This window comes from Heterodontus francisci, chromosome 9, assembly GCF_036365525.1.
Source record: "Heterodontus francisci isolate sHetFra1 chromosome 9, sHetFra1.hap1, whole genome shotgun sequence".
Classification (NCBI taxonomy): Eukaryota; Metazoa; Chordata; class Chondrichthyes; order Heterodontiformes; family Heterodontidae; genus Heterodontus; species Heterodontus francisci.
Window position 1 is genome coordinate 54,415,085 of NC_090379.1, and position 18,691 is coordinate 54,433,775.

General features: G+C 41.2%; 1 protein-coding gene across 3 annotated transcripts in view; it reads left to right on the top strand.

The window, feature by feature from the left end:
• Window positions 1–664: 664 nt before the first annotated feature.
• Window positions 665–18,691, top strand: part of frmd6 (FERM domain containing 6) — a 159,379-nt gene continuing 141,352 nt past the window's right edge. For all 3 annotated transcript variants that reach the window (XM_068039098.1, XM_068039099.1, XM_068039101.1), the window contains exon 1: window positions 665–1,425. The gene's annotated coding sequence lies outside the window, so the exon portion shown is untranslated. The remainder of the gene's footprint in view (window positions 1,426–18,691) is intronic.

An 18,691-nucleotide genomic window follows, 5' to 3' on the forward strand; every position in this document is an offset into this window, starting at 1 on the left:
TTGAAAATTTACCCTAAGTACATAGCTGATTCAAGGAAGGGAAAGTTATTGTGCTTTTATCTAAATCTACATATCAACAACCGTTACTGATTAGCCATAGAAGACATTGATATAGATTATTGAGATATCTGCAGTGGACCCTTTTCTTATCCAGAAGTGAGGATTTGCAAGCAGGCAGAATGCAAAGATGGGAATATGGGGATAATCACACTGGAAAAAAAAAATCCCAGCTGCAGGTAATCCTAGCAACACACCGATTCTGCTTTCCGATCATGTCGCTGGAAAGTGGAGCTGATTCTAGGTTCCATTCTTTGCGTTCTTGTCACGACAGAAACTGATTATGCCGATAGTAGGGAATCTATGCAGCCAGCAAATCAAGAGAAAAGTTAAAAGCAAACCATGGCTGCTTTGAAAGTCTGTAAATACACTTAGAAATTGGGCGGGGTGGGGAAATCAGTTCTCAATTTATTGCCACTTTAGAAAAGTAGTAAAGTAGGTTTCCCTACTTTTGTTGCCAAAATCTAACCTTGGCAGACGCCACAAAAACAAGAAAAGTTCGTTGCTTCCCTCCCTCCAATCTACATAAATTGCGCTCATTCTGCGCATAGTCGAAGCTCCAGCCCGCCTTTCAGATCGTGTGACCATCCCTTTGAGGAGTGTTCATATTTCAGCCTCAGGGTGCAACATATACAAGTCTGTCTGTAACATGTTAGCAGATGGAGCCATTAAGGTTCAGCATTATGATTTATGGAAATTGCCTTCAGCTGATTTCTAAAGGCAGGTCAAAAAAACCCTTTTCTTTTAAAACAAGTTTAAAAGAAGGAACATTTCTAATTCAGCGCAAGCAAGAACAAAAGGGAAGAAAGCAGGAATATCCCTAGCTGGTTGTGGAAAAGGTTCCAGGCTGGTGTGTAACAGCATACAGTGATTTGTTGTGTGAGTGCCTTTCTAAAAGCTGACAGAAAGGGTGCAGTGATGGCCGGCCTGGAATGAAATCCTTTCTCATGTATACATGAAAGCTCTGGCACACGAAGCCAGACAGGACATGGCATGTTAGGGAGTGGAACATACCATCAGTAGAACCAAAAGAGGGGAATACATCAGCAGGAGCTCGGAGAATGCACCAATGAGTTCACCCTGCACAAATGTATGTGGGACTCCGACAAGGAAAAAGGAGGAGAAACAGTACGATACGACTAGCCTGAGCACTTTACTCTAAAACTGTTTAAAAACACACGTGTGCAGCTGCTCCCCCGATTCTTTCCAACATATGTCTAAACTCACCCGCATACTACATGTGTTCTGTTCCTGCTGGACTATCAGAGATGTGGCAGTGAAGTTTGCAGCAGCTCCAGTAACTGTTCCTTACTTCAGTGAATCTTCAGCGGACACAATACCGAGACTGCTCAGGATTTGTGGCGGAAGGTGAGGTACAGTAACGACTTTCGTGGTATCTAGCGAAGTACTTTTACTTATTGAGAGTGAGAGTACTGGTTTTGCTTTGACTCGTTTTTTCCCCTTTGCTGTGGGCTTCATGGAGCTGGTTTGGTAAAAAATAGTCTTTGGCGAGTTGTTCCCGAGATCTGTACAGTTGCAATAATTCATTTTGGGGGAGAAAAGTTACTTAATGGAGATGCTGTGCTTTAAAAAAAAATGGTATTGTTCCTTGTGGAATTTATTTTTGGCAAGCTATTTAATTTCCTATTTATTGAATAAATGTTCTTATGAAGGTGTTCGAACATTACTTCACAAATTGTACAATCTTATGGAACAAATTTCCCTGTAGCTGCTTATTGGAAACACTGTCATTCCTGTGGGTTTTACTGAACCTCGTCAGTTTCAACAAGATCCTGTAGGGCACAGTTGTTTGATCCGATGGGATTTTTGGTAAATGTATTTGGTCGGTCGCTGTGAATATGTAACATTTGTGTTCTATAACATTACTTAACAGTTTGACTCCCATCCATCTTCTATCAACATTTAAGATTTTAAAGTCTATTACGTTTGCTTTCCTTCAATGCCGCAGGATACAATTTATGTGATTAGTCACTTTTGCTAAGGGACTGCATGTGGCTTAATTTTTAAAGAATGCTAGTCATTTCCTTTCTGAGATTTCTGGGAGTTGATTTTTTTTCAGATCTAAACACTAATCGCTGCTTGGGACATTTTATAGGCTGCAAGCCCTCAATAAACCCTTTTATTCAAAACATTGTGTATTCATTGCAGGGCTAAAAAAAAGGTTTGAAATATTCCCCTGTGCTTTCAGCCTATTAGAAAGAGAAACCAATTTTCTTGGGTTTGGGGAGGGGAGAGGATGCTTTGAACTTGAGAAAAGATTACAATAGTCATCCAACCTACCTTTAATTGAATTTAAATACAGTATTTAAATTCCCATGCATGATCCTATTGGGCCCTGTAAAAAGTAAAATCCTATAAGATTTGTTGTGAAATTCTCAAGTATCCAATAGAATTATAGCACAGTTTTGAATAGACTGTTCCACTGAACATTTTGATGAGGGCGGTGCATATGTTGTAGTCACTCTAGTTAATTTAATGTGACTTTTGCTTGATTCTTGCAACAAGAACAATAAGCTCAGAGGCCTTTGATTTCTTGCTGGGGTCCCTTTGATTTGCCCATTTAGAAACTCCAGGATACCAAACATTTTTCCCTCTGTTCCTGGACGTATACAGAAAGGCACAGGAAATCCCTCTTTTTGCTGTATCTGCTGCATATCAATTAAAACTGATTTTCATTCCACCCAGTAGTGCTCCAGGGAGGTACTGCTGCTTTTAGAAAACAGTGCACGTTAGTCCCACACATAGGAAATTAGAAAAAGGAAGGTTAAGCTGGCTCTTTTTAAAAAAAAGTGTGATGCTACTGAGATGCCTTGGCTGCTTGGCAGTGGGAGTTTATTTTGATCATGTGTGACGCATCTGTGAAGAAGGGATTCAGCCTATCTTTGAAATGTATTATTTTAAAGAATGGAGATTCTCTGTTACTGACAGGCACAGCATAACTAAATCCTAAAGCTGGCATTTCATACACTATATGGTAAAAATAAAATTCATTGAATAAAAACACATCATGTGGATGGACTAAAAACCACTAAAAATGGGGGCTGCAACTGATGTCTGCTTCCCATGTGGTACTGCCTTGCTACAGTCATATGCTTCAGGTTTATGTTGATAAATTAGTTCGCTTTTGTTCATTTTTTTTACAGTATCCTATTAGTCTCATTAAGCTGGTTTTCCTTGATGGTCTTGTATCTAGGAGCTGTAACTATAATATTGTGTGCAGCTGTTATTTTAGTGCTTGTGTTTCTTATTCTAAACACTGGTGGACATAGTTGTACATTTTTAGCTTGCTTGGCCAGCTACAACATGACTTTTACCGAACAAACCAAGAATGCCTGGAGCATTACAATCGCTTTTCAGCTCCAGCATTTCCTAACTGGTTTCAAATCTCTAAATGAAAGTGATATTTGTTTATGCCTGTAAAACTTCTTCACAGTGAGTTGTCACTTGGGGGGAAAAAATCCCTTAAAGTCCTGCTAGATGAAATTTAAAAGTGAACAGTTACGGGTGGGACTGAATTTTTGTTTACGGATTTCTTTTTTGGGACTGAATTTTTGTTTTACTGATTTTTAGAACTGTTATCAGCCATCGTGTTCAGTGTCCGCTGCACCAGCCTTGCTGATATGCTGCTGATTTCTTTGCCAAATAATAGCTTAACATTTCTTTAGTGTAGAATCATTTTCATGTGCTTGTAATTTCATCTGTATAATCAGACTCGGAACCTAACGTATTGATTTAATGCTGGCTGAACTCCGTAATACCAAAATCAACTAGAGGATTGATTGGTCAATACTGGGTATTGTTTGGGCCAAATTGCTGAATTACTCCTCCTAGCAGCTAGTAAAATAAAATCACTTTTCATATTCTTTACTGAAATATATGTCAGGCAGCTGTTTTTCAGGCACGGGGAAATTTCTGAAGGATTTGCCCTTAGGGCACAGTGCATTTTTATTGATTCAAATCTATCATTCTTACAACAACTTGTATTTATAGAGCACCTCTAACATAGTAAAAACATCCCAAGGCATTTCACGGGGGAGCTATCAACCAAAATTTGCCATCGAGTCACGTAAGGCAATATTAGGGCAGATAATGAAAAGCTTGGTCAAAGAGGTAGGTTTTAAGGAGCGTCTTAAAGGAGGAAAGAGAGGTGGAGAGGTTTAGGGAAGGAATACCAGAGCTTAGGGTCTTGGTAGCTGAAGACTACTGCCAATGGTGGAGCAAGTTAAATAGGGGATGTGCAAGAGGGCGGAATTGGAGGAATGCGACTATCTTGGAGGGTCGTGGGTTTGGAGAACATTACAGAGATAGAGAGGGGCAAGGCCATGGAGGGACTTGGAAAATCATAGAGTCATACAGTTTTACAGCACAGAAACAGGCCCTTCGGCCCAACGTGCCTTTGCCGATCATCAAGCACCTGTCCAAACTAATCCCATTTCCCTGCACTTGGCCTATAGCCTTGTATGCTATGGCGTTTCAAGTGCTCTTCCAAATACTTCTTAAATGTCGTGAGTGTTCCTGCCTCTACCACCCCTTCAGGCAGTGTGTTCCAGATTCCAACCACCCTCTGGGTGAAAAATATTTTCCTCAACTCCCCTCTAAACCTCCCGCCCCTTACCTTAAATCTATGCCCCATGTTAGTATTTCTATTATTTATTCTCAGGATGTGAGTGCTGCTGGCAAGTCCAGCACTTATTGTAGGTAATGTGTTCCCATGCATCTGCTGCCCTTGCCCTGCTAGATGGTAGAGGTCGTGCATTTGGAAGGTGTTGTCGAAGGAGCCTTAGTGGATTGCTGCAGTGTATCTTGTAGATGGTACACACTGCTGCCACTGTGCGTCAGTGGTAGAGGGTGTGAATATTTGTAGATGGGGTGCCAATCAAGTGGGCTGCTTTGTCCTGGTTGGTGTCGAGCTTCTTGAGTGTTGTTGGAGCTGCACCCATCCAGGCAAGTGGAGAGTATTCCATCACACTCCTGACTTGTGCCTTGTAGATGGTGGACAGCCTTTGAGGAGTCAAGAGGTGAGTTACTCACTGCAGAATTCCCAACCTGTATAATATCCCCATAGGGCTGGCACAGGCATGGTAGAATGAATAGCCTCCTTCTGTGCTGTCTCATTCTATGAAAGCTGCTCTTGTTCACAAACATTAATAGGCCTGTGCATGGTGGTGATGTAGAATACTCATGGCTCGATTGCCATTGAGACATTGCTTAACTGGGAGCCATTGTAGGTCAGTGACCACAGGGGTGCTGGATGAACAAGAACAAATATGATCTAAAAAACTGTTTTATTGTAGAGATGGATAATGTGGTCCCAGCATTGCATGTACGTTTGTCTAAATGATATGATCTTGTAAGAGTATGTTGGGCAGAGCAGCCAATGTTTCCAGGGTTGAGGGATTTTAGCTACAAGTCTAGGTTGGAGAAGCTGGGGTTGCTTTCCACGGAGCAAAGGAGATTGAGGGGAGAACTGATAGAGGTGTAAAAGATTATGACAGTTAGACAAAGCAAAGTTGCTCCCATTAGCTGATGGTACAAGGACTAGGGGACACAGACTTAAGGCTTTGGGTAAGAGATACATGGGGAATGTGATAATGAACCTTTTTACGCAGCGAGCAGTAATGACCTGGAACTCGCTGCCTACAAGGGTGGTGGAAGCGGAGATGATGAACGATTTCAAAAGGACATTGGATGGGCACTTGAGGGGAAATACATTTTCAGAGCTATAGGGATAGAGCAGGGGAATGGGACTGACTGGATTGCTCTACAGAGAACCAGCCTGGACTTGATGGGCTGAATGGCCTCCTTCTGTGCCTTTACAACTCTATGAAAGGCTGCTTCCGGCTTTTACGTTATCAGCATTTTTTTAAAGCCCTGGTCTTTATCCCAATAAAGAATCAGCCATTGGATGTCTCAACAAAGTAGATCTCTAAGTAAGTGATTGGGGGGGTGGGGGCAGGGTTCATAATAAGTAGAGGCAATCCAGTTCTAAAAATTGACATTATTAGTGGGCATCAAAATTTGCCAATTTAGACCTGGTGGCGCTCTTCATATTATAGTTTCACCTTTTACAGAAATACCTCCAGTGGCCAGTTGTTAGCAGGCATTCAGCCTCTGCAGCACTCCTCGGGTACTCCAGTCACATACCAAGGGTTTTGCATAAAGGTGTGCAGGCTTCTAATGTCAGTGGCCCTGTATTGTGTGCATATGCCTGAGATCTTCACTGTGGAGGGAAGTACAGCTGAAAGCATCAGACATAGAGTAGATATCAGACCTCCTTGCCCAATAATGTGGAACCATTGCCTCTGTATTGTTGAAAGGAAAAATAATCAAACCAGGCAAGTTGTTCATTTTATTTTTGAGCTGCTTTCCTTGGCAGGGCAGGTTTCCTCACTCTCCTTATATACCTTGAAAAGTTGTGTTTATAATATATTGGGGAAAAAATAATTCTGAGAATATCAGTAAACATTGATTCATTCTTAAAATATTTTGAACAATTTTCCTCACACTCTGGGGCCTTTTGTGATTAAGGGAGATCTGATGGAGATGATGAAATGTTTGGAGAGGGTAAGTAATAGACAATTGTTTACTTGGTAAATCAGTAGCAGTGGGTATAGGTTGACAATTATCACTCAAAGAGTAAAAGGGGGAGTTAGAATTTTTTTCTGACAGTGGAAGGCTAGAACCACAATCACAGAATTGTTACAGAATTGGCCCGTCATGACTGCGATGGCTCTCTGAAAGAGCAATTTACGTAGTGCTACTCCCCTGCTCTCTCTCTCTCTAGCCCTGCACATCCTTCCTTTTCAGATAACAATCCAATCACCTCTTGAATGCCTTGATTGATCCTGCCTCCACCACACTCAGGCAATGCATTCCAGATCCTAACTACTCGATGCGTGAAAAAGTTTTCCTTCATGCCACTATTGTTTCTTTTGCCAGTTGCTTTAAATCTGTGCCCTCTTGTTCTTTATCCTTCCACCCATGTGAACAGTTTATCCCTATCTACCTTATCCATATTAGTATGATTTTGAACACCCCTATCAAATCTCCTTTCAACTTTTACTTCACTAAGGAAAGCAGTCCCAACATCTCCAATCTGTCCATGTAACTAAAGTTCCTCATCCCTGGAACCATTCTCATGAATCTTTTCTGCACTCTTTCCCATACCTTCACATCTTTCCTAAAGTGTGGTGCCCAGAACTGGACACAATACTCCAGTTGAATGTGGAATATATTACTGCAAGTGGCTAATGATGTAGGTGCCAAATATAATTTAACAGGGAATTGGCTAAGATTAAGAAAATGAAGAATATAAAAAGATATGGGTAAAGAATTGGAATTCGATGCAGATTGACCCAGTTGAAGAATTGACAGAACCACAGTGAGCTGAACGGTCTCCTTCTCTGCTGTATTTTCTATGATTTTTCAGTGGCTCAGCGGCAGCAGTCTCATCTGAGTCTGAACGTTATGGGTTCAAACATTGCTCCAGAAATTCGAGTACATAACCTAGGCTGACATTTCAGTGCTGTACTGAGGGAGTGCTACACCGTCTGAGGTGCTATCTTTTAGATGAAACGTTAAACCAGGGCCCTGTCTACCCTCCCAGGTGGAAGGAAAAGGTCCAATGGCATTATTCAAAGAAGAGTAGGGGAGTGTCTTGGCTGAGATTTATCCCTCAACCAACACCTAATGGATTGGAACATTGGAATTTCTAGACAGGAAAAGGCCAAGGTCCATTTAGTTTAGCTATCATGTTTGTGGGAGCTTGCTGGGCACAGTTTAGCTGCTGCTCTTCTGATATTACAGCAGTGACTTCTTCAAATGTACTCCATTGGCTGTAAAACACTTTGGGATGTCTTGAGGTTATGAAATGTACTTTTTTTTATTTTTTCATGGGATATGAGCATCGCTGGCAAGACCAGCATTTGTTGCCTATCCCTAATTGCCCTTGAGAAGATGGTGGTGAGCTGCCTTCCTGCACTGCTGCAGTCTTTCTTTCTCACTCACTCTCAATCTCACATTTCCTTCAAAAGCCTCCTCAAATTCTACCTGTTTTTGCTTTTGTTTTCCTGCTCTAATCCTTCTCTCACCACAACTTGATGTTTGGTTATTTTTCAATGCTTTGGAATGTTTTATTCAATTAAAGATGCCGTGCAAGCAATTTAAAAATTATTGTAATAACCTATTTAAAAGAAAAAGATAGAAACTGAGTCCATAAGGAAAAGAAAGTTTGTATGCGCCATATATAGAGAGCGAATCACAGAGGGGACAGAGTGAAGGAGACACTGAGTGAGAAAGAAACAATGTCTGATCGGAGACAGAGATAGTCAGCACAAACGGAGAGTGTGAACACATAGTGAGAGTGAAAGGAAAATAAATTAAAAAGTAAGGAAGAAAAGTAGCAGTTATAGGAAGAGTAGGAAGAACAATAGAATGTGTTTCTCTGAGTTCTGCCATGCCAACCAATATGCATAAAATATGTGCACTTTACTAATTTGCAGCAGTTTCCGACAAATAAAGTAGAACACACATATCCTGATGAGAATAATCTCTTTCTAAGATCAACTGTTCTTTGTTAAATAAAGACAAGAAATGCTAGAAATACTCAGCAGGTCTGGCAGCATCTGTGGAGAGAGAAGCAGAGTTAACGTTTCAGGTCAGTGACCCTTCTTCAGAACTAGCAAATATTAGAAATGTAAAAGGTTATAAGCAAGTAAAGCGGGGGTGGGGCAAGAGATAACAAAGGAGAAGGTGTAAATAGGACAAGGTCACAGAACAGCTGACCAGAATGTCGTGGAGCAAAGGCAAACAATATGTTAATGGTGTGTTGAAAGACAAAGCATTGGTACAGATAGGGTGTTAATGGACTGAAGTTGAACAGCCGCAAGTACAAACATGAAAAAAAACAGTGGGTAAGCAAACTGAACAAACGGAGGTGAAATAAATAAAATAAACACACAAAAAATATATATATTAAAAAAAGGAAAAAGAAAAACATAACTGAAAATAAAAGTAAAATGGGGGCCCCGTCATACTTGTTTCAGAGAATACTCTGAAACGAGCATGATGGGCCCCCCATTTTACTTTTATTTTCAGTTATTTTTTTCTTTTTCCTTTTTATATATATAGTTTTTGTGTGTTTATTTTATTTATTTCACCTCCGTTTGTTCAGTTTGCTTACCCACTGTTTTTTTTCATGTTTGTACTTGCGGCTGTTCAACTTCAGTCCATTAACACCCTATCTGTACCAATGCTTTGTCTTTCAACACACCATTAACATATTGTTTGCCTTTGCTCCACGACATTCTGGTCAGCTGTTCTGTGACCTTGTCCTATTTACACCTTCTCCTTTGTTATCTCTTGCCCCACCCCCGCTTTACTTGCTTATAACCTTTTACATTTCTAATATTTGCTAGTTCTGAAGAAGGGTCACTGACCTGAAACGTTAACTCTGCTTCTCTCTCCACAGATGCTGCCAGAACCTGCTGAGTATTTCCAGCATTTCTTGTTTTTATTTCAGATTTCCAGCATCCGCAGTATTTTGCTTTTAATTTTAGTGTTCTTTGTTAAAACTGAACTAATCTCATCAAGATCTTGCTGTGCTGATAAATCTGCTATTTGTTGGATCAAAGTGTCAGTTATCTTTTTAACAATGATTTTAATAGCCAAGTGATGTAACCAAAGCTTAGATTAAAAACAATCCAAAAATTCCTAGATGATTATCGATATTTGGCAGTAGTTTTTCATGACTTATTAATACGAATATAAAGTCAAACATTATAATAGATGTAATAGAGCTTGTTCCTTTATAAGTATGAGAACACTCCAATTCTACAATAGCCAACAGCAGCTTAATGTTGGAGTGAAGAAATTCTCAGATTCAAAATATCCAGCCAGTCTGCTGATTGGATTTTCAGACAGTTGTCATTTAAATCATTGAAAGATATGGGCTGAATTTTATTCTCCTGCCACGGGGAGTGGCCAGCATGCACGGGCTGCGCGACACAACGCCGCCGCAATCTAGCACGTGGTGGCTCCTCTATGTATGCAGGCCAGGCCACCCCCCAAATACATGATGGGGTGGCCTCAGCGATGCCATGACCGGTGTCAACTACCTCTGCACAGGCGCTGGCATCATTTTAAAGGGCTGCCAATAAAAGTAGAGTTGAACCCCATATCCCACCCACTATACTGAAAATAAAATGTCTCCCTTTGCCCCCCCAAAACTATTGCATAGTTGCCCTCTCCCCACCCCCTAAAACACTTAATCTGCCGAGTTGACCTCTTTTCTTCCCCCTCCCCACCCCCACCCCACCCAATTGCACAAAGTGCAGAGGTCACCCCTTCCCCCGCACCCCCACCACACTAGAAATGCAGATTTGACCCCTCCCCCCACTATACTAAGAATCCTAATTTCCCCTCTTCCCCACCTCAGTGGTGCCAGCTTTCCCTGGACTGGAAAGCGAACGCGCAAGAGTGCTGCCCGTCGCATGGAAGATCCCGGCAGCCCATAAGATCACGGTGAATGGTATTTAAATGTATTCATTGCCGTTATTTAAATGTTTAATGTCGGGTCCTATCGCTGAGCAGTTGTGGGGGTGGTGGGAGGGGGCGGCCGCCATGGAGCCTCGCCACCATCAGGAAGATCGGGCCCGGAAATCCCAGCGTCGGGCTCTGTGGCGGGCCGCTTGCGGCCCCCCCACTCCACCACGGAGCCCGATGTCGGGAGCTAAACAAACTCCCGGCCATAGCTGCAAAATATTGATAACTTTTTATTTTGAGGTTTAAAAAAAAAACTGAATTCAAATTCTCAAACTAGCATGGTGGGAGTTGCACTCGTGTACTCTGGATTATTTGTCCAGACCTCTAGATTGTTCCAGTAGCATCTTCAATATAATCTGAAGATCTCAAAATTGTGATAGCATGCTGCATGTTGCACAACTTGGCCTTATACAAATCAGTGACGGTCAGGTATCTGCATGTAGTTTACATAAAGGGTGATTATCTTAGGTAGAGCCAGAATCTTTGCAGTCTTGGCATCCTACTGAGTCCGAGCTAAGCTCTGACCCCCAAACACTCTCCATCACAAAGGCTGCCTACTTCCATCTCTAATATTGTGACCCCCACCCCCCCCCGCCCCTGCTTCAGCCCATCTGCTACCAATACACAGTGGCGCAGTGGTTAGCACCGCGGCCTCACAGCTCCAGGGATCTGGGTTCGATTCTGGGTACTGCCTGTGCGGAGTTTGCAAGTTCTCTCTGTGTCTGCGTGGGTTTTCGCCGGGTGCTCCGGTTTCCTCCCACATCCAAAGACTTGCAGGTGATAGGTAAATTGGCCGTTGTAAATTGCCCCTAGTGTAGGTAGGTGATAGGGAATGTAGGATTACTGTAGGGTTAGTATAAATGGGTGGTTGTTGGTCGGCACAGACTCGGTGGGCCGAAGGGCCTGTTTCAGTGCTGTATCTCTAAATAGAAATAAAAATAAAATAAAATACTCTCAACCCTGCCTTTGTCGCCTCTAGACGACTTCAATGCTCCCCGCCCTTGATAAACTTCAGATCATCCAAAAGGATGTTGCCTGCATCCTATTCTGCATCAAGTCATACCTATCCTTGCTGACCTATGTTGGCTTTCACCACCTACCTCTTGTCCTTTGAGGCTCCCTTTAAAACCTATCTCTTTGAGCAAGTTTTTGCTCATCTCTCCTCATATCTCCTTTGTCTTGGTGCCCATTTTTATCTGATTATTCCTTTATGAAGTGCCTTGGGTTATTTTTCTATTCTTGCTCTTCCTGGCCTATAGAATCATGAAATGGTGACAGCACAGAAGGAGGCTATTTGGCCTGTCGTGCCCATGCCAGCTCCCTGCAAGAGCAACTTACCTAGCCCCACTCCCCTGCCTTTTCCCTGTAGCCCTGCATTTAGTTTTTTTGCTTCAGATAATGAGCCAATTCTCTTTTGAACACCTCGATTTAATCTGCCTCCATCACACAGTCAGGCAGTGCATTCCAGATCCTAACAAGTCGCTGAGTAAAAGAAGTTTTTCCTCATGTTGCCTTTGCTTCTTTTGCAATCACCTTAAATCAGTCTCCTCTGGTGTTCTTGGTCCTTCCTCCAACGGGAACAGTTTCTCTCTATCTACTCTGTTCAGATCCCTCATAATTTTGAACACCTCTATCAAATCTCCTCTTAATCTTCCCTTCTCCAAGGAGAACTGCCCCAGCTTCACAAATCTATCCACGTAACTGAAGTTTCTCATGCTGGAACCATTCTCGTGAATCTTTTCGGCACCCTCTCTAATGCCTTCACATCCTTCCTAAAGTATGGTGCCCAGAATTGAATACAATACTCCAGTTGAGGCTGAACCAGGGTTTTATACCGACTTCCTTGCTTTTGTACTCTATGTCCCTATTCTAAAGGCCAGGATGTATGTTTTATTAACCACTTTCTCAACCTGCCCTGCCACCTTCAATGATTTATGCATGTATACCCTCAGGTCCCTCTTCTCCTGTACTCCCTTTAGAATTGTACCCTTTATATTGCCTCTCCTTGTTCTTCCTACCAAAATGGATCACTTCACACTTCTCTGCATTAAATTTCATCTGCCACTTGTCTGCCCATTCTACCAGCCTGTCTGTGTCCTCTTGACATTTATTATTATCCTCCTCACAGTTCACAATACTTCCAAGTTTTGTGTCACCAGCAAATTTTGAAATTGTGTCCTGCACACCCAAGTCTAGGTCATTACTATAGATCAAAAAAAGCATTGGTCCTATCACTGACCCCTGGGGCTCCCCACTATATATCTTTCTCCAGTCCAAAAACAACTGTTCACCACTTCTCTGTATTTCCTGTCACTCAACCAATTTCGTATCCATGTTGCTACTGTCCATTTTATTCCATGGGCTTTAACGTTGCGGATAAGCCTGTTATGGCTCTTTATCAAATGCCTTTTGGAAGTCCACGTACACCACATCAACCGCATTACCCTCTTCACCCTCTCTGTTACCTCATCAAAAAACTCAAGCGAGTTAGTTAAAGATGATTTGCCCTTAACAAATCAGTGCTGGTGTTCCTTAATTTAATAAACATTTGTCCAAGTGACTTGATTTTGTCTTGAATATCATTTCTAAAAGCTTTCCCACTACAGAAGTTAAACTGACTGGCCTATAGTTGACTGGGCTTATCGTTTTTTGAACAAGGATGTAATATCTGCAATTTTCCAGTCCTCTGGCACGGACTCAGTATCTAAGGAGGATTAGAAGATTATTGCCAGCACCTCTGCAATTTCCACCCATACTTCCCTCAGTATCCTCAGATGTAGCTGATCTGGTCTAGGTGACTTATCAACATTAAGTACAGCCAGTCTATCTAATACTTCCTTTTTATCAATGTTTAGTCCATCCAGTGTCTTAACTACCTCCTCTTTCACTGTGACTTTGGCAGCATCTTCTTCCTTGGTAAAGACAGATGCAAAGTCCAACTTTGTATCTCAGCCAAGCTTCCTGCCTCCATGGATAAATCCTCTTTCTAGATCCTAATCAGCCCCAATCCTCCTTTTTACCAGCATTTTACTATTTATATGCCTATAGAAGACTTTTGGATTCTCTTTTAAGTTAACTGGGCTCTCTTCGTATCCTCTTTGCTTCTCATTTATTTTTTTTTCATTTCCCTGAGGGGCATTATATTCAGCCTGGCTCTCAATTATATTATCCACCATTATCCACCATCTGTCATATGCTTATTCTGCTTTATCTAACTCACTATCAATGTCATCATCCAGGGAGCTCTGTATTTGTTTGTCCTACCTTTACCCCCTCATGGGAATGTACCTCGACTTACCCAAACTGTCTCCTCTTTGAAGGCAGCCCATTGTTCAGTTACATTTTTGCCTGCCAGTCATTGATTCCTATTTACCTGGGCCAGATTTGTTCTTTCCCCATTGAAGTTGGCCCTCTCCAATTAATTATTTTTGCTCTTTGTCCTTTTCCGTAGTAATCTAAACCTTCTAATACTGTGATCATTGTCCCCTAAATGTTCCCCTCCCAGCGCTTGATCCACTTGACTGACCTCATTCCCCAGAACCAGATCCAGCAGTGCTACCTTCCTCTTTGGGCTTCTTCTGGGATTGATGCTCTTATATCCTGGGTTAGACTGTGCCGTGGATTCTTTGCTCAACCCAGAGTTAAAATTGCAGCTGTGACCTGATGACATCATCAGGACCTGACCTGCACATATCAGGAAGGACTCTGCTGGCTTTGGGCAGCTGTCCTTGCTGCCTGCTCAAGAGAGTCAATTAAACTCCCAGAAGCTGGATCCTAGTGGCTTCAGGGCAGATAACTAACTCAATGCATTTTAACCACCTATCCACTTGGTTTACACCAGGTGAGTAACTTCAGGGGCCATTTTAATCCCACTGATGTGTTTCACATGCTTAGCACAGTGGATTTTTGGAAGATATCACTGACTGTTCGTACTTTGCCTGCCTTGGCAAGATGATAAATTTCATAGCATTGAGTTATCATGCATGTGGTGGCCATCTTGGCACTGACAGGGCTGGCCATCTCCTGCCACTGCTGCTGTGCTGCTGCTCTGTGGCAGGGTGGGGAGGGGGAGGGGGGCGTGCATCACTCCTTACCAAATAGTTTCCTCCACTTCTGCCTAATTTTGTGCAAACCTTTTAGCTTCTTCAGTGAATTGTGGAGCTGCCTGCCATCTTGCAGAGCTCAAAGACATTCTTGCAGAGCAAAGTTTTTCAACTGCTGCCAAAACAACTTTAAGCGCAATGCCTCCTTTAAATTGCTGCAGGCCTTTAAAACCTGCAGCAGCATGTCAATTCCCACCCTAAATAGCAAGCTCCTGGTAACTGATATTCCTAATGGTGTGAACTCACTATGAATATTGAAATTAGGCTGAGATCTGGAAACCACACAGGATCAGCCTCCTCTTGTTCGGCAGGTTTGACTTGCAGTCTGCTCTAATTCTGCTCTGGATTTTGCCCAAGTGAAAAATCCAGGTTGTGGATTGATTAAAGTCTTTAAAATGAATACAATTCACTTGAGGGGTTCAGATTTAATTACAAACAACAAAGTTAAAGCTTGAAAGCTTTATGGATGAGTCCTGATTAAACTGCAATCCCAATCTAATTCTCTGCCATCTATCACTTTTGCTGACAAGCATCATAAAACGAGTTTTTCCCTCTGCGGTTTTCAGCATCGCTGACTGGTGGCTTGGTTCACCTTTAGGGCCAGCAGGCTGTACCAGAAAAGGCCCCAGGGCTGCCTGCTGACGTGAGGCTGCTGCAATATCTGGTGAGCTGGCCAGCCTCTGGGTCCGGAGGTAGGTAGGCTGGGTATCCATTTCCCGTAGTGGACCAGGCGCAACAGCTGACCAGGTTATTTTCATGAAATCCAGAGAAGCATTCTTGCTCCTCTCGGACTCACAAAAACACATAATTCCTTATCTTTTGGGCTCCATTTTGACTGCCAATTGATACTGGGCAGAGCATGCATGGAATTGGGATCATATTGATCTTGTGGTACCCCAGTGTAATAACCTATATTAGCCGTGTGCTTCCTTCAGTTGGCTGCCTGAGCCACCTAATCTGAGACCCCTGCAAAATAACTATGGCTACAGCAATGTCGGGAACAGGGAAGCATGTCATTCCCCACCATTTTTGGAGCACCATCAACTACTTCCTTGTTTCCACTCAACTGGTGGCCTCAATCTCCTCATCGTCTCCAAAAAAGATAAGAATCATGTTAATGTACCAAACTGAATTAAGATTGGTTGAAATCTGTGAGATGCAATGTGACATCTTTAGTGTAAAATAATCCTACCACATAATTCACAGGCAGTCATAATAGAAATAATTTTGTAGTTCTGAGACAAACTTACAGGGAAATCAAGAGTCTGGTATATAGTACATTTTATGTTAAGGGTATTAGTGATAATTGCACTGCACAGGGACATGAAATAAAATAATGTGCAATTGCTGTTAGTTATGACTTATGATATGTATTGCTTAGTCTGTACCAGATACATTTAAAAGACCGCTCATATAATACATAGGCCTGGTTCTCGTGGTGGAAATGGCAGCAAAACTGTCAATGTTCATCATTATTGCACCACTGAAGTTGACAGAAACTTTGGAGTCTGCACATGCCCAGAATAATGAGGAAATCCAGAAGTTGCTGTTAGCGATTCTATGCTTCTGTTGAGGGTGTGTTGTGAGCTGCCTAGAATCAGTGAATTGGCAAAAACTTCCACATTTACACCGTTAGTCTCACTGTAAAAACCCTTGAAAAAGTTTCAAATTACTGAATGCGCGGTAACTGTTTTTTTAAAACATCATACTAACTTCATAATTACTGCTAAACACACTCACTGGCAGTGAAAAGCTGATTTTATATTTGTGGAAAGTCATATTTCTCCGTTATAATAAATTCCACATTTTAAAAGTTTTTTTAATAGCTTCTATCTTAATCCAATTATAATCATTTATTTTGCTATCTTTAAGTTAAAAGTGAACTATGATCAGTGCTTTTAACTTCCTGGTTTGCTGTCTGTCAGAATACTTCGATGTGATTGGTTGCTTACCCTGCTTGCTGACATCACTGCTGCTGGACACCTGGAGATCTCCTTGATTTGGCGCCAGGTTTAAGCTACCTTCAGGAAAGGGGAAAACCATACCACCGAGATCGCTAGATCTTTCAGCTTAGCGGTGTGTTCTGTTGCTTCACCGCTGGCAGCAAAATCCAGCCTTTTCAATGGTCACACTGTTGTAAAGACAGACAGAAGAGTATATTGCATTTAAGAGAAAGTAAACATTAAACAGATAGTTTTACGACCTCACATTTCAGTTGGGGGCTTACCCGCTGATAGCACATATTGAAAATTTAAGTATGCACTGTATGCAATTTTCCAATAATTTTCCAAACAAGCTTGGATAATTATCTCTTAGGTGTATGGATAATGGGTTGGAAACGTTAAACATGGTTAGCAAAATAGTAGAAATCAGGATATGGAAAGGCACAAAAAGAAACATTTTGAATCCCACAAATCTGAACTAAAATGCATGCATGTTAATGCACAGAATATAAGAAACAATAAAAATAGAAAGTGCTGGAAATACTCAATGGGTCTGGTCGCATCTGTGGAGAGAGAAAAGAGTTAAAGTTTCAGGTCCATGACCTTTCCTCCTGACCTGAAATGTTAACTCTGTTTCTCTCTCCACAGTTGCTGTCAGACCTGCTGAGTATTTCCAGCACTAACTGTTTTTATTTTAGATTTTCAGCATCCACAGTATTTTGCTTTTATATATGAAACAATGTTGGGGAACCAGACTCATTGATTAAAATAGAAAAATATGACATAACACCAGTAAATTACATATGGCTGTAGTCGGGTCAGGATTGCCATTTAAACATATCTGTTTAGAAAGAATCAGGGAGGAAGGCTAGCAGTATTAATTAGCGACACCATCATGACTGTAAGGATTTAAATAGAAAAGTTCTCCAAAAAGATCCGTCTGGACTAAGTTGAGGAATAGCAAGGGATTAGTCAAAATCATGGGAAATATTACAAACCCCAAACATTAGAAAGGGAACTGAGGATGGAATTTGTAAACAAATTAGAGAAGCACGTATTAAAGTAGTAATTTTTGGAGATTTTAATTATCCAAAAATAGACTGGTATACGGAAAATGAAAAGGGAGGTTTACTGCAGTCTGTCTAGACATAAGATTATTTTCTCAGTTAATATGTTACTATTCCACCACGAATGGAAACGTTACTGACCTGATTCCAGGTTACCAGGCAGGGAAAGTAAGGAACATTTTGGAACCAAAGGCAACAATATAATTAGTTTAAGTGTAAGAATAAAAAAGCAAAATTTTGGATTGGTAAGAAAAAAATTTAGGGAGTTTAAACTGAGGGGAAAAATTAAAATAAAATCACCGATCTGCAATGGAAAATATTTAAATGAGAAATGGAAAGAGTGCAAATCAAATATACTCCAATAAAAGAAAATGAGAATTTATTGAAAATTGGAGTTCCATGGATAAATGGAGGGTAGATCAAATGTGAAACTTAAAAAAAAATTTAGCTTGAAGTGCAGAGAATAAAAAAAGAAAGGCAAGAAAAAGAATTTAGGAAAGCCAAGAGAATATTAACAAAAACCAAGAAAAATAATAAAATGGTTTTCTGTAAGAGGAGAAGGATACAGCTGATCAGAGAAAAGACAAACTTGTAGTAAGTGAAGGATTGGCAGAAATAATGAGTATGTTGGCTCAGTTTTCATAGAGGAGGTGACATTGAAATTGTAGAACCATTGGAGGATTTATTCAAAGAAATGTAGTGCCAAACAAGCTATTCAAGGATGAGATAAACAGATCAGAGTTTTCATGATTTGTATCCAGGCATCCTGAGGTGGCTAAGGAAGAAATGGTGAAGGCTCTCGTTATAATTTTCTTATATTCTGCGGAAAGCAAAATTGGAGGAAGGTAAATTCAATTGCCCTCTTCAAAAATAAAAGTGACTAGATCAGCTGGGAAATTATAAACCAGTTTTACTCCACTTGATAGTAAACCTCTAGAATCTAAAATAAGATTACTAA